Genomic DNA, 13,871 nt, shown 5'->3' on the forward strand with positions numbered 1-13,871 from the left:
GAACTAGAAGTCCTATCCTAGTTATCCTCCTCAATTGTGATAACAAATTGTCCATTGCTCCCACTTAGTTAACCTCTAACCATGGAGGAAAGTCAAGTGGATGAATCAATTTGATTCCTCAAGTCCTAATCAACTCCTAAAGGAAAGACTAGCTTTAGAGGCATTCAAATCAATTAACAACTTCTAATTATCAATCAACAAAGGAATTAGATAACTCAAGAGTCACTAATTACTCAACCAAGGCCAAGAGGAACAAAACCTACACTAAAATCCAACCAAGCATTTCATCAAACACTTGGAAGGTACAAAAGAAAAGCATAGTAAATTGATAACAAGAATAGAATCTAACAATAATTATTGAAAAGAATTAACAACAACAATCATAAGAAACACATTTATTATGAATTACCTTGATTGAATTGAATGAGAGTAGAAGAAATAAAAGTAGATCTACAACAAAGCATAGAAACAACATAAAGGAAATTACAACAAAAGAATAGAAGAAGAGTGAATGTAACAACAATGAATTGAAAGATAGAAGTAGAAGAAGATGAATCTAAATCTAGATCTAAGAACTAAACCTAACCCTAGAGAGAAGTGAGAGCTTCTCTCTCTAAAACTAACTCTAAACTAATCCTAATGAGCGTGAATGAACAAAAGTGAGTGAATCCCTTTGCTCTTCAATCCTTGGCTTTAAATAGCATCTTTGGCGCCAAAGTTGGTTGGGATTGAGCCCCACAACCCTTCTGAATTCGCTGGCCACGTTTTCATTAAAAAAAAAAATCATATTCCAGCATCGACGCGTACGTGCACAGCACACGTACGCGTCCATGGGGTAATTCGCAAGGTACGCGTAAGCGCCTGGTGCGCGCGTGCGTCTATGGGCGAGTTCAACTCTTTGACTTTTCATGATTTCTCCACTTTGCATGCTTTCCTCTTCACTCCTTTGATCCATTCCTAGCATTTTCAATCTGAAATTACTAACAAATACATCAAGGAATCTAGTGGAATCAAAGAGAGATTAAAATCATCAAGTTAAAGGCCTAAAAAGCATGTTTTACACTTAAGCACAAATTAAGGGAGAATCACAAAACCATGCTAATTCATTGAATAAATGTGGGTAAAAGGTCATAAAATCCCCTAAAATCAATACAAGATAAACCCTACAAATGGGGTTTATCAACCTCCCCACACTTAAACCAAGCATGTCCTCATGCTTAAACCAAGAATGAAGTAAGGGTATGGCATTTATTCAATGGAAACTAACTAAATGCAATCTACCTATATGCAACTATCTAAATGAATGCAATTGCTTGGTCAAAATAAATCAATTCCCAAGAAGCATATATGCACAAGGGCTAAGGACTAGCAAGTCTAATCCACAATTGGATTGAGTTATTAAATATTTTTACAAACTTGCATGAAGGGATGATATTTATATATGGAAACATGTAATTGAGCATCGAACCCTCACCGGATGTGTTTGCACTCTATTCGCTCGGTGTTTAGGGTTGATTCACTCAATTCTCCCCTAATCATGCTTTCTAAAATTTGTTTTTCATCTTACAATCAACATTTATTTCATGCATGCATACAAGTATCATGAGGTCTTTTCTTTAGGTTGTAATGGGGTTAGGGTCAAGGTAGGATGCATATATGGTTAAGTGAACTTGAAATTTGAATCTTTGATAAGTTTAGACTTCCCACCTAACCTATGACATCCTAATTAAGTTCTAACCTAACTACCCATTTTTCACTTTTTCACATACTCATGTATTTCCTTTTTCATTTCACAATACTTATGCATTGATCTTATTGAGCTTCGCTTTGCTTTGGGGGCATTTTGTCCCCTCTTTATTCCTTTCTTTTTCTATTTTTTTCTTTTCTTTTCCATATTATTTTTTTCTTTTTTCTTTTCTTTTGTTTTTCTCATTTTTTTCTTTCTATATACAAGAACCTCAATGCATAAGGTTTTACATTTGACCAATACGTGAGTATGTACCCAATTCCCAATATTTACAACAAATAACACAAAACTACCCTTTTACTCCCCCAATGTCCCAAGGTTCCCACACTTGAATATTACACACACACTAGCCTAAGCTAATCAAAGATCTAAATAAGGACATTTATTGTTTTTTGCTTTAAGGCTTGTAATGTGCTAAATTAAAGAACAAGTGGGTTAATCGTAGGCTCAAATTGGCTAACAATGGAAGATAAAAGGTAGGCTATTTAGGTGAGTGAGCTAAATGAAGTGATGGCCTCAATCATATAAATGCATGAATACACAAAATAATGGACATAAAGAATCAAACAAATCAAAGATTACAATCGTAGAAAGAGAATAATGCACACAAGAAGGAAATATAAGTGGTTATAAGATGTAACCACACCATTAGGCTCAAATCTCACAAGCTTGTGTTCTTAGTCAAAACATGATCCACAAGATATATAATTCAAGCAAGTTGTGAAAAGTTTTCACTCAAATCAATTGGTGCCCTATAGATAGAAATCCTTGAAAATTTTCATTATTTTGACTAAGCTTATTGTGTATACATATGCAAAATTAAGAAAATACAAGTAAAAATCCTAAAGTCCTAGAATGAAATGCAAAAGCATTGGTATTAGAACTTGTCACCTAAAATCGTCGATTGGTCGGACGACCTCCCCACACTTAAAAGTTTGCACCGTCCTCGGTGCACTCAAAGATGAGCGGGGGGTACGGCGACTCTCCGGATTACTACCTTCAGCTAGTAGGTCAACCGGTGCTGCGTGTTTTTAGTCTTACTTCCGTTATTTCTTGTGGTGCATCATATCATGAAAAACAAAAGTATAACACCATAAGATGAGAAAATACATAAGCAATGAAGCATACATTGTTGGAATGAGGTAAGTCACTAGAATTGAGTGAGTGAATTGGTGTGACATTTATGAAAATAGGGATGTGAATTCTAAATTGCATGGTTTAGAACACACATTAACATAAAAGCTATGTCGCAAAAGAAGCATGCACTTTACTCATCCTAGTGTGCTTGAAATGCTTTAAGTAAACTTGTAAGGTAAAACAAGCATTAAAGAAGCATGAAAGTATTCAAGCTAAAAACATATGGATGCATATGAACAAGAAGCACAATGCATTAAGGTAAATACACAACATCATCCATCAAGAGGTTGCCTAATCAAAGAATAAGGTTCAATTCACATGGTGGCCAAATCATGTAATTCAAGAAGATTTACAAGCTCGAAGGCATCTCTCATCACTTGGTATTTTTCAAAAGGTAAGCATGAAAAACTCAAAACTAAGTAGCAAAATATAACCTCAATCATAGAATCCAACAAAGATTATCTAAAAACATTCATGCTAAAATAGCATTTAGGCAATAAAGGGGCAGCGATGCATAATAAGCAAAGTCAATAATCCAACACTTATAATGAAAATAGAGAGAAAATAAAATAAAAACTAAACTAAAACTAACTAATTAACTAACTAACTAACTAATTAGTTAACTAAAATAAATGGTTATCAATGGTGTTTGGAAGTGTTAGATGAAGGGCAGAAGGAGGGAAGAAGAAAGGAGAAGGAAAGAAATGGAAAGAGGAGAAGAAAAGAAATGTAGTTAAAGAGGGACATCCGCGCATACGCACGCATGACGCGCGCGCACAGATAGTGGTGCAATGGATGCGACGCGTGCACGTGATAAACCCCATTTTGAGGGTTTATCTTGTGTTGATTTTAGGGGTTTTATCAATGATTCCACACACTTTCTATATGAAAATACAAGACTTTGTGTTCCCTTCCTAATTTTGCCTCATGGATGAAAACATACTTATTTTGCACTAAATTAGATACATTTCTAATCTTTTCTTGGTGTCATTCGATGCCGTAACCTGTGTGTTAAGTGGTTTCAGAATATAGGGCAGGGATGGACCGGAAGAGAGAAGGAGGACAGGTGCAAAGGAAGGGAGCATGAGAATTGAGCTTTGGAAATCTCAGCATGGGCGCGTGCGCGCACTTGACGCGTCCGCGTGGATTGAGCAGTTAGAAGTCGAAGCCAAGAGCCAAGCCACGAGCCGGCTTGCGTAGCGGCTAGGCCATGATCTTCAGCGGCGCGCACGCGTACATTACGCCTCCGCGCACATCACAAGATGCCTCAGTGGCGCGCACGCGTACATTGCGCGTGCGCGCCGATGTTCGAATGTGATTTTTTAAAGAGCCACGTGACTTGGGCGTGAGGCAGTTGGGGATCCCATCTTTGGGAAGTGCCTTGGCGGGAAAAAGCTTAAGAAGACCAAAGAGACAAGGGTTAAGGGACTTTTTGCTCATTTTTCTAGATTCTAGATATTTTGGAGATAGTTAGTTACACTTTTGGGGAAGGAGAGAGAGATTCCAAGCTCTCATTAGGGTTCTTCTTCATCCAATTTCTGAATTTTCAATCACTCTTTGGTGAGATCCATTGCAATTTTCAATTCACTTTGTTCATGTCATAAATCTTCTTCTCCAATCTCAATTAGTGCTTGTAATTGCTAAATTCTCATAGATCTTAGATTCAATTTTGTAGTTTTGGATTTTGTCAATTCCTTTAGAATCTCATTGCCATTGTTGTTCTTTGTTAATTGTTGTTAGTCCTTGTGTTGAATTACTTTTAATTCTACTTTCTTCTCAATTTTACTATGACTTTCACTCTTGCTCATCAAATGTTTGATAAAATGCCAATACTAGTTATGGAGTAAAAGTTTCTTACTTGGCATAGGGTTTGGGCCATTAGAAGAAGTTGAATAGTTGTGTCAATTGTTGATTTGGAATTAGGGATTGCTAATTGACTTGGAGTGCACTAAAGCTAGATTTCCATAAGGTGAAGCTAGGACTTGTGACTCAAGTTGATTACTCTCATTTGACTTTCCTCTATGCCTAGGGGTTAACTAAATGAAGCAAGGCCTAATTGTTGTCATCATTGAAGGAACTATAAGGATAGAATTTCTAATGCCAACCCTAAGCCAAGTCTTTTAAGGATTGATTGTTTGTTTCCTATTATTTTGCAAAAACCTTCAAAGAATCATAACAAGGCTTTCTAATCAATAAGATGCATACTTTAGCAATTCCAAGGGAGGACGACTCGGGAGACTAGTACTCTCGGTTATAGATTGTAGGATTGTTTGGTGCGAAGTTTAAGTGTCAATTAGACTATACTCACGATCATATTCATCATTGAATTCTAAATCGGCATGCAAAATTTCGTTTATCAGCGCGTACAAGGTGCATCCGCGTCGATGGCTTATTTTGAAAGTGGCGCCTACGCGGCATGTGCGCGTGCGCGCGAGTTGGTTTGTGCCTCAGGCCTAATTTTCGCACAATGCAGGCCCAACTCTCGGGTCTTTTGACTGGGGGTGGAGCTTCTGCATCCACGCGCACGCGTCATGTGCGCGTGCGCGTGGATGGTCGAAAATGCTGGATTGCGCGTACGCGCCAGGTACGCATACGCATGGATGGTGCTCTATTTTTCAAAATTTTTCTATGTTTTTGCACCAATCCAAGCATTCCAAACCTCCAAACAGGTACCAAAACACCCTAAAACCTTATTTAATATACTATACTACCAAATATACTCAACTATCTAAACAGAACATGAAATCAAGCTAATTCCTACCAATGTTTACAAAAGAGAAAATGAAAAGATATTACCATAGTGGGTTGTCTCCCACCTAGCACTTTTGTTTATTGTCCTTAAGTTGGACTTATAGGGAGCTCCTCATCAAGGTGGCTTGTGCTTGTATTCATCTTGGAACTCCCACCAATGCTTGGTTCTCCATTGTGCCCCAAGATTTCTCATGGATTGAGCCAAGTGTTGATGGAGTTCTTCACAAGTTTGGGGCTCCCAAAGTTGATCCTTTTTTTCTAATCCGGGATCTCATACTTTATTTTCACACTCGTCTTGAGGTTGATCAAGTATTTGCATACAGAAGGATGCCATTTGGTCTATGCAATGCACCTGCAACCCTTCAAAGGTGCATGCTCTCTATTTTCTCTGATATGGTGGAAAAATTTCTGGAAGTCTTCATGGATGACTTTTCAGTATTTGGAGACTCATTCAGCTTCTGTCTTGACCATCTAGCACTTGTTCTAAAAAGGTGCCAAGAGACTAACCTGGTTTTGAACTGGGAGAAATGTAACTTTATGGTGACTGAAGGAATTGTCCTTGGACACAAAATTTCAAACAAGAGAATAGAGATGGCTGATGAGCGGATAATTTGTACGCTTTTTGGCATTGTTTTTAGTATATTTGGTTTAGTTTTTAGTATATTCTTATTAATTTTTAGTTAAAATTCACTTTTCTGGACTTTACTATGAGTTTCTGTGTTTTTCTGTGATTTCAGGTATTTTCTGGCTGAAATTGAGGGACCTGAGCAAAAATCTGATTCAGAGACTGAAAAGGACTGCAGATGGTGTTGGATTCTGACCTCCCTGCACTCGAAGTGGATTTTCTAGAGCTACAGAAGCCCAATTGGCGCTCTCTCAACGGCGTTGGAAAGTAGACATCCTGGGCTTTCCAGAAATATATGATAGTTCATACTTTGCCCAAGATTTGATGGCCCAAACCGGCGTTCAAAGTCACCTTCAGAATTTCCAGCGTTAAACGCCGGAACTGGCACCAAAATGGGAGTTAAACGCCCAAACTGGCACAAAAGCTGGCGTTTAACTCCAAGAAGAGTCTCTACACGAAAATGCTTCATTGCTTAGCCCAAGCACACACCTAGTGGGCCCGGAAGTGGATTTTTATGTCATTTACTCATCTTTGTAAACCTTAGGCTACTAGTTTTCTATAAGTAGGACCTTTTACTATTGTATTTTCATCTTTTGATCTTGGTAGACATCTTTTAATCACTTTAGATCTGAGATCACGTATTAGGAGGCTGGCCTCACGGCCATGCCTAGACCTTGTTCTTATGTATTTTCAACGGTGGAGTTTCTACACACCATAGATTAAGGTGTGGAGCTCTGCTGTACCTCGAGTATTAATGCAATTACTATTGTTCTTCTATTCAATTCCGCTTGTTCTTGTTCTAAGATATCACTTGTTCTTCAACTTGATGAATGTGATGATCCGTGACACTCATCATCATTCTCACCTATGAACGTGTGCCTGACAACCACCTCCGTTCTGCCTTAGATTGGGTGAATATCTCTTGGATTCCTGATACACGATGCATGGTTGATCGCCTGACAACCGAGTGCTCGCCTGACAACCGAGCCAGCCATTCCGTGAGATCAGAGTCTTCGTGGTATAGGCAAGAACTGATGGCGGCATTCAAGAGAATCCGGAAGGTCTAACCTTGTCTGTGGTATTCTGAGTAGGATTCAATAATTGAATAACTGTGACGTGCTTCAAACTCCTGAAGGCGGGGCGTTAGTGACAGACGCAAAAGAATCACTGGATTCTATTCCGGCCTGATCGAGAACCGACAGATGGATAGCCGTGCCGTGACAGGGTGCGTTGAACATTTCCACTGAGAGGATGGGAGGTAGCCACTGACAACGGTGAAACCCTTGCATAAGCTTGCCATGGAAAGGAGTAAGAAGGATTGGATGAAGACAGTAGGAAAGCAGAGAGACGGAAGGGACACAGCATCTTCATGCGCTTATCTGAAATTCCCACCAATGAATTACATAAGTATCTCTATCTTTATCTTTATGTTTTATTCGTATATCACCATATCCATTTGAGTTTGCCTGACTAAGATTTACAAGATGACCATAGCTTGCTTCATACCAACAATCTCCGTGGGATCGACCCTTACTCGCGTAAGGTTTATTACTTGGACGACCCAGTGCACTTGCTGGTTAGTTGTGCGAAGTTGTGTTTATGCCATGGTATTGAACACCAAGTTTTTTTGGGGATCATTACCGGGGATTATGAGAGTTGTGAAAAGTATTGTTCACAATTTCGCGCACCAAGTTTTTGGCGCCGTTGCCGGGGATTGTTTCGAGTATGGACAACTGACGGTTCATCTTGTTGCTTAGATTAGGTATTTTTCAGAGTTCTTAAGAATGAATTCTAGTGTTTCAAGGTGATGATCTTATCATCACCAAAGCTGATTGATTCTCATCAATTTAGCTCTTGAATGCAATGTCCTGCTGAAGCTTGGCTATTCATGTCTAATTCCTTTAGACTGAAGCTTTAGACTAACATTGCATGATTCCTGGAATTCTCATTAAGAATTTTGATACCTTTATTTTCCTTTTCCACTTAATTTTTGAAAAAAAAATCCAAAAAAAAAATTACAAAATCATAAAAACCAAAAATATTTTATGTTTCTTGTTTGAGTCTAGTGTCTAATTTTAAGTTTGGTGTCTTGCATGCATTGCTTATTTGATCTTAGTTCTATTTTCAAGTCAATAGTACAGGGAACTGAAGATTCAGAACATGCAGCAGAGGAATTACACAGAAAAAGCTGGGCGTTCAAAACGCCCAGTGAAGAAGGACAGACTGGCGTTTAAACGCCAGCCAGGGTGCCTGGTTGGGCGTTTAATGCCCAAAAAGGTAGTGCATTGGGCGTTAAACGCCAGAATGTGCACCATTCTGGGCGTTTAACGCCAGGATGGCACAAGGGGGAGGATTTTGTTTTCAAATCAATTTTTTTTCAAGTTTTCAAAGTTTTTCAAAATCAAATCTTTTTCAAATCATATCTTTTCAATCAAATGTTTTCAAAATCAATTTCTTTCCTTTTTCAAAGATACTTGCTAACAATTAATAATTTGATTAAACATTTCAAGTATGTTGCCTTTTCTGTTGAGAAAGGTTTAATGTTTGAATCATATCTTTTCTTGATAGCCAAGTTATTAATTTTTAAAATCAAATCCTTTTAAAATCATATCTTCTCAATCATATCTTTTTAATCACATCTTTTTCAAAACAGTTTTTAATCATATCTTTTTGAGTTCTAATTTCAAAGTCTTTTTCAAAAAATTACTTGATTTCTTTCCCACTCTTGATTTTCGAAAATCAATTAAAGTTTTTCAAAAAAAATTTTTTTTTAAAAATCTTTTTAACTTAATTTTCGAAAAAGCTCTTCCCCTCTTCTCACATCCTTCTATTTATGGCGTACCACTCCTCCTCAATGCACAATTCGAACTCTGTCTGACTAAGTTCGAATTCTTCTCCTTCTTCCTTCTATTTTTCTTCTTCTCTGACACCTCAAGGAATCTCTATACTGTGACATAGAGGATTCCATATTTTCTTGTTCTCTTCTCTTTCATATGAGCAGGAACAAAGACAAAAGCATTCTTGTTGAAGCTGATCCTGAACCTGAAAGGACCTTGAAGAGAAAGCTAAGAGAAGCTAAAGCACAACTCTCTGTAGAGGACTTAACAGAAATCTTCAAAGAAGAAGAACACATGGCAGCCGAAAACAACAACAATGCAAACAATGCAAGGAAGGTGCTGGGTGACTTTACTGCACCTACTCCCGACTTCTATAGGAGAAGCATCTCTATCCCTGCCATTGGAGAAAACAACTTTGAGCTTAAGCCTCAATTAGTTTCTCTAATGCAACAGAATTGCAAGTTCCATGGACTTCCATTGGAAGATCCTCATCAGTTCTTAGCTGAATTCTTGCAAATCTGTGACACTGTCAAGACTAATGGGGTTGACCCTGAGGTCTACAGACTTATGCTATTCCCTTTTGCTGTAAGAGACAGAGCCAGGACATGGTTAGACTCACAACCTAAAGAAAGCCTGGACTCATGGGAAAAGCTAGTCAATGCTTTCTTGGCAAAGTTCTTTCCACCTCAAAAATTGAGTAAGCTTAGAGTGGAAGTCCAAACCTTCAGACAGAAGGATGGAGAATCCCACTATGAAGCTTGGGAAAGATACAAACAATTAATCAAAAAATGTCCTTCTGACATGCTTTCTGAATGGAGCATCATAGGTATTTTCTATGATGGTCTCTCTGAACTATCCAAGATGTCTCTGGATAGCTCTGCTGGAGGATCTCTTCATCTGAAGAAGACGCCTACAGAAGCTCAAGAACTAATTGAAATGATTGCAAATAACTAATTCATGTACACTTTTGAAAGGAATCCTGTGAACAATGGGACTAATCAGAAGAAAGGAGTTCTTGAGATTGATACTCTGAATGCCATTCTGGCTCAGAACAAGATATTGACTCAACAAGTCAATTTGATTTCTCAAAGTCTGTCTGGAATGCAAAATGCACCAAGCAGTACTAAGGATACTTCATCTAAAGAAGAAGCTTATGATCCTGAGAACCCTTCAATGGAAGAGGTGAATTACATGGGAGAACCCTATGGAAACACCTATAATTCTTCATGGAGAAATCACCCAAATCTCTCATGGAAGGATCAACAGAGACCTCAACAAGGTTTCAACAACAATAATGGTGGAAGAAACAGGTTTAGCAATGGCAAGCCTTTTCCATCATCTTCTCAGCAACAGACAGAGAATTCTAAGCAGAACCACTCTGACTTAGCAACCATGGTCTCTGATCTAATCAAAACCACTCAAAGTTTCATGACTGAAACAAGGTCCTCCATTAGGAATTTGGAGGCACAAGTGGGACAGCTGAGCAAGAAAATTACTGAACTCCCTCCTAGTACTCTTCCAAGCAATACAGAAGAAAATCCAAAAGGAGAGTGCAAGGCCATCAACATGGCCGAATTTGGAGAGGAAGGAGAGGAAGTGAACGCCACTGAGGAAGACCTCAATGGGCGTGCACTAGCCTCCAATGAGTTCCCTAATGAGGAACCATGGGAATCTGAGGCTCAAAATAAGACCATAGAGATTCTATTGGACTTACTTCTGCCCTTCATGAGCTCTGATGAGTATTCCTCCTCTGAAGAGGATGAGTATGTCACTGAAGAGCAAGTTGCTAAATACCTTGGAGCAATCATGAAGCTAAATGACAAGTTATTTGGAAATGAGACTTGGGAGAACGAACCTCCTTTGCTCACCAAAGAATTGGATGACTTGTCTAGGCAGAAATTACCTCAAAAGAGACAAGACCCTGGGAAGTTCTCCATACCTTGTACCATAGGCACCATGACCTTCAAGAAGGCTCTGTGTGACTTAGGGTCAAGTGTAAACCTCATGCCTCTCTCTGTAATGGAGAAGCTAGGGATCTTTGAGGTGCAAGCTGCAAGAATCTCACTAGAGATGGCAGACAATTCGAGAAAACAAGCTTATGGACTTGTAGAGGATGTTTTGGTAAAGATTGAAGACCATTACATCCCTGCTGATTTCATAGTCCTAGAGACTGGGAAGTGCATGGATGAATCTATCATCCTTGGCAGACCCTTCCTAGCCACAGCAAAGGCTGTGATTGATGTTGATGGAGGTGAACTGATCATTCAAGTGAATGAAGAATCCTTTGTGTTTAAGGCTCAAGGATATCCCTCTGTCACCATGGAGAGGAAGCATGAAGAGCTTCTCTCAAAACAGAGTCAAACAGAACCCCCACAGTCAAACTCTAAGTTTGGTGTTGGGAGGCCACAACCAAATTCTAAGTTTGGTGTTGAACCCCCACATTCAAACTCTAAGTTTGGTGTTGGGAGGTTCCAACATTGCTCTGAGAAAATGTGAGGCTCCATGAGAGCCCTCTGTCAAGCTACTGACATTAAAGAAGCGCTTGTTGGGAGGCAACCCAATGTCATATTTTATCTATTTTTCTTTGTTATTTTATTTTATTTTGTAGGTTGATGATCATGAGAAGTCACAAAATCAATTGAAAAAGCAAAAACAGAATGAAAAACAGGAAGAAAAACAGCACACCCTGGAGGAGAGCGTGCTGGCGTTTAAACGCCAGTAAGGCTAGCTGTTGGGCGTTTAACGCCCAGTCTGGCACCATTCTGGGCGTTTAACGCCAAAAAGGGGCACCAGACTGGCGTTAAACGCCAGAAAAGGGCAAGAACTTGGCGTTAAACGCCAGAAATGGGCACTAGCCCAGCGTTTAACGCCAGAATTGGCTAAAAACGCAATTTTGCATGCCATTTGGTGCAGGGATGACTTTTCCTTGACACCTCAGGATCTGTGGACCCCACAGGATCCCCACCTACCCCACCACCCTCTCTCTTCTTCACCCATTCACCAATCACCTCAACACCTCTTCCCCAAAAACCCTTCACCTATCAAATCCCATCCTTCTCTTCACCACTCACATCCATCCTTCATAAAACCCCACCTACCTCAACCTTCAAATTCAAACCACTTTCCCTCCCAATCCCACCCATACATGACCGAACCATGAGCCCCCCCTCTCCTATATAAACTCTTCCTCACCCCTTCATTTTCACACAACCTAAACACCACTTCTCCCCCTCTTTGGCCGAACACAAAGCCATTCCCTTCTTCCTCATTTCTTCTTCTTCTACTCTCTTCTTTCTTCTTTTGCTCGAGGACGAGCAAACCTTTTAAGTTTGGTGTGGTAAAAGCAGTGCTTTTTGTTTTTCCATAACCATTTATGGCATCCAAGGCCGGAGAAACCTCTAGAAAGAGGAAAGGGAAGGCAAAAGCTTCCACCTCCGAGTCATGGGAGATGGAGAGATTCATCTCAAGGGTGCATCAAGACCACTTCTATGAAGTTGTGGCCTTGAAGAAGGTGATCCCCAAGGTCCCTTTTTCACTCAAAAAGAGTGAATATCCGGAGATCCGACATGAGATCCGAAGAAGAGGTTGGGAAGTTCTTACCAACCCCATTCAACAAGTCGGAATCTTAATGGTTCAAGAGTTCTATGCCAATGCATGGATCACCAAGAACCATGATCAAAGTGTGAACCCGGATCCAAAGAATTGGCTTACTATGGTTCGGGGAAAATACTTGGATTTTAGTCCGGAAAATGTGAGGTTGGCATTCAACTTGCCCATGATGCAAGGAGATGAACATCCTTACACAAGAAGGGTCAACTTTGATCAAAGGTTGGACCAAGTCCTCACTGACATTTGTGAAGAGGGCGCCCAATGGAAGAGAGATTCAAGAGGGAAGCCGGTTCAACTAAGAAGGCATGACCTCAAACCCGTGGCTAGAGGATGGTTGGAGTTTATCCAACGCTCAATCATTCCCACTAGCAACCGGTCCGAAGTTACTCTAGACCGGGCCATCATGATTCATAGCATCATGATTGGAGAAGAAGTGGAAGTTCATGAGGTTATAGCCCAAGAACTCTATAAGGTGGCGGACAAGTCCTCCACCTTGGCAAGGTTAGCCTTTCCTCACCTCATTTGTCACCTCTGTTATTCAGTTGGAGTTGACATAGAAGGAGACACCCCCATTGATGAGGATAAGCCCATCACCAAGAAAAGGATGGAGCAAACAAGAGACCCCTCTCATCATGAGATCCCTGAGATGCCTCAAGGGATGCACTTTCCTCCACAAGACTATTGGGAGCAACTGAACACCTCCCTAGGAGAATTAAGTTCCAACATGGGACAACTAAGGGTGGAGCACCAAGAACATTCTATCCTCCTCCATGAAATTAGAGAAGATCAAAGAATCATGAGAGAGGAGCAACAAAGACAAGGAAGAGACATTGAGGAGCTCAAGCACTCCATAAGATCTTCAAGAGGAAGAACAAGCCGCCATCACTAAGGTGGACCCGTTCTTTAATCTCCTTGTTCTTTATTTTCTTGTTTTTCGAATTTTCATGCTTATGTTTATCCATGTTTGTGTCTTATGATCATTAGTGTCTTAGGTGTCTATGCCTTAAAGTTATGAATGTCCTATGAATCCATCACCTTTCTTGAATAAAAAATGTTCTTAATTGAAAAAGAAAAAGAATTGCATGAATTTTGAATTTTATAACAGTTTAATTATTTTGATGTGGTGGCAACACTTTTGTTTTCTGAATGTATGCTTAAACAGTGC

General features: G+C 39.7%; 1 non-coding gene across 1 annotated transcript; it reads right to left on the reverse strand.

The window, feature by feature from the left end:
* Positions 1–9,796: 9,796 nt before the first annotated feature.
* Positions 9,797–9,904, reverse strand: LOC130977632 (small nucleolar RNA R71). The gene has a single exon (XR_009085317.1). It is a non-coding gene; the product is annotated as a small nucleolar RNA R71 (small nucleolar RNA).
* Between the last annotated feature and the right edge of the window lie 3,967 nt (positions 9,905–13,871).

The sequence above is a fragment of the Arachis stenosperma genome, chromosome 4 (genome assembly GCF_014773155.1).
Source record: "Arachis stenosperma cultivar V10309 chromosome 4, arast.V10309.gnm1.PFL2, whole genome shotgun sequence".
NCBI lineage: Eukaryota > Viridiplantae > Streptophyta > Magnoliopsida > Fabales > Fabaceae > Arachis > Arachis stenosperma.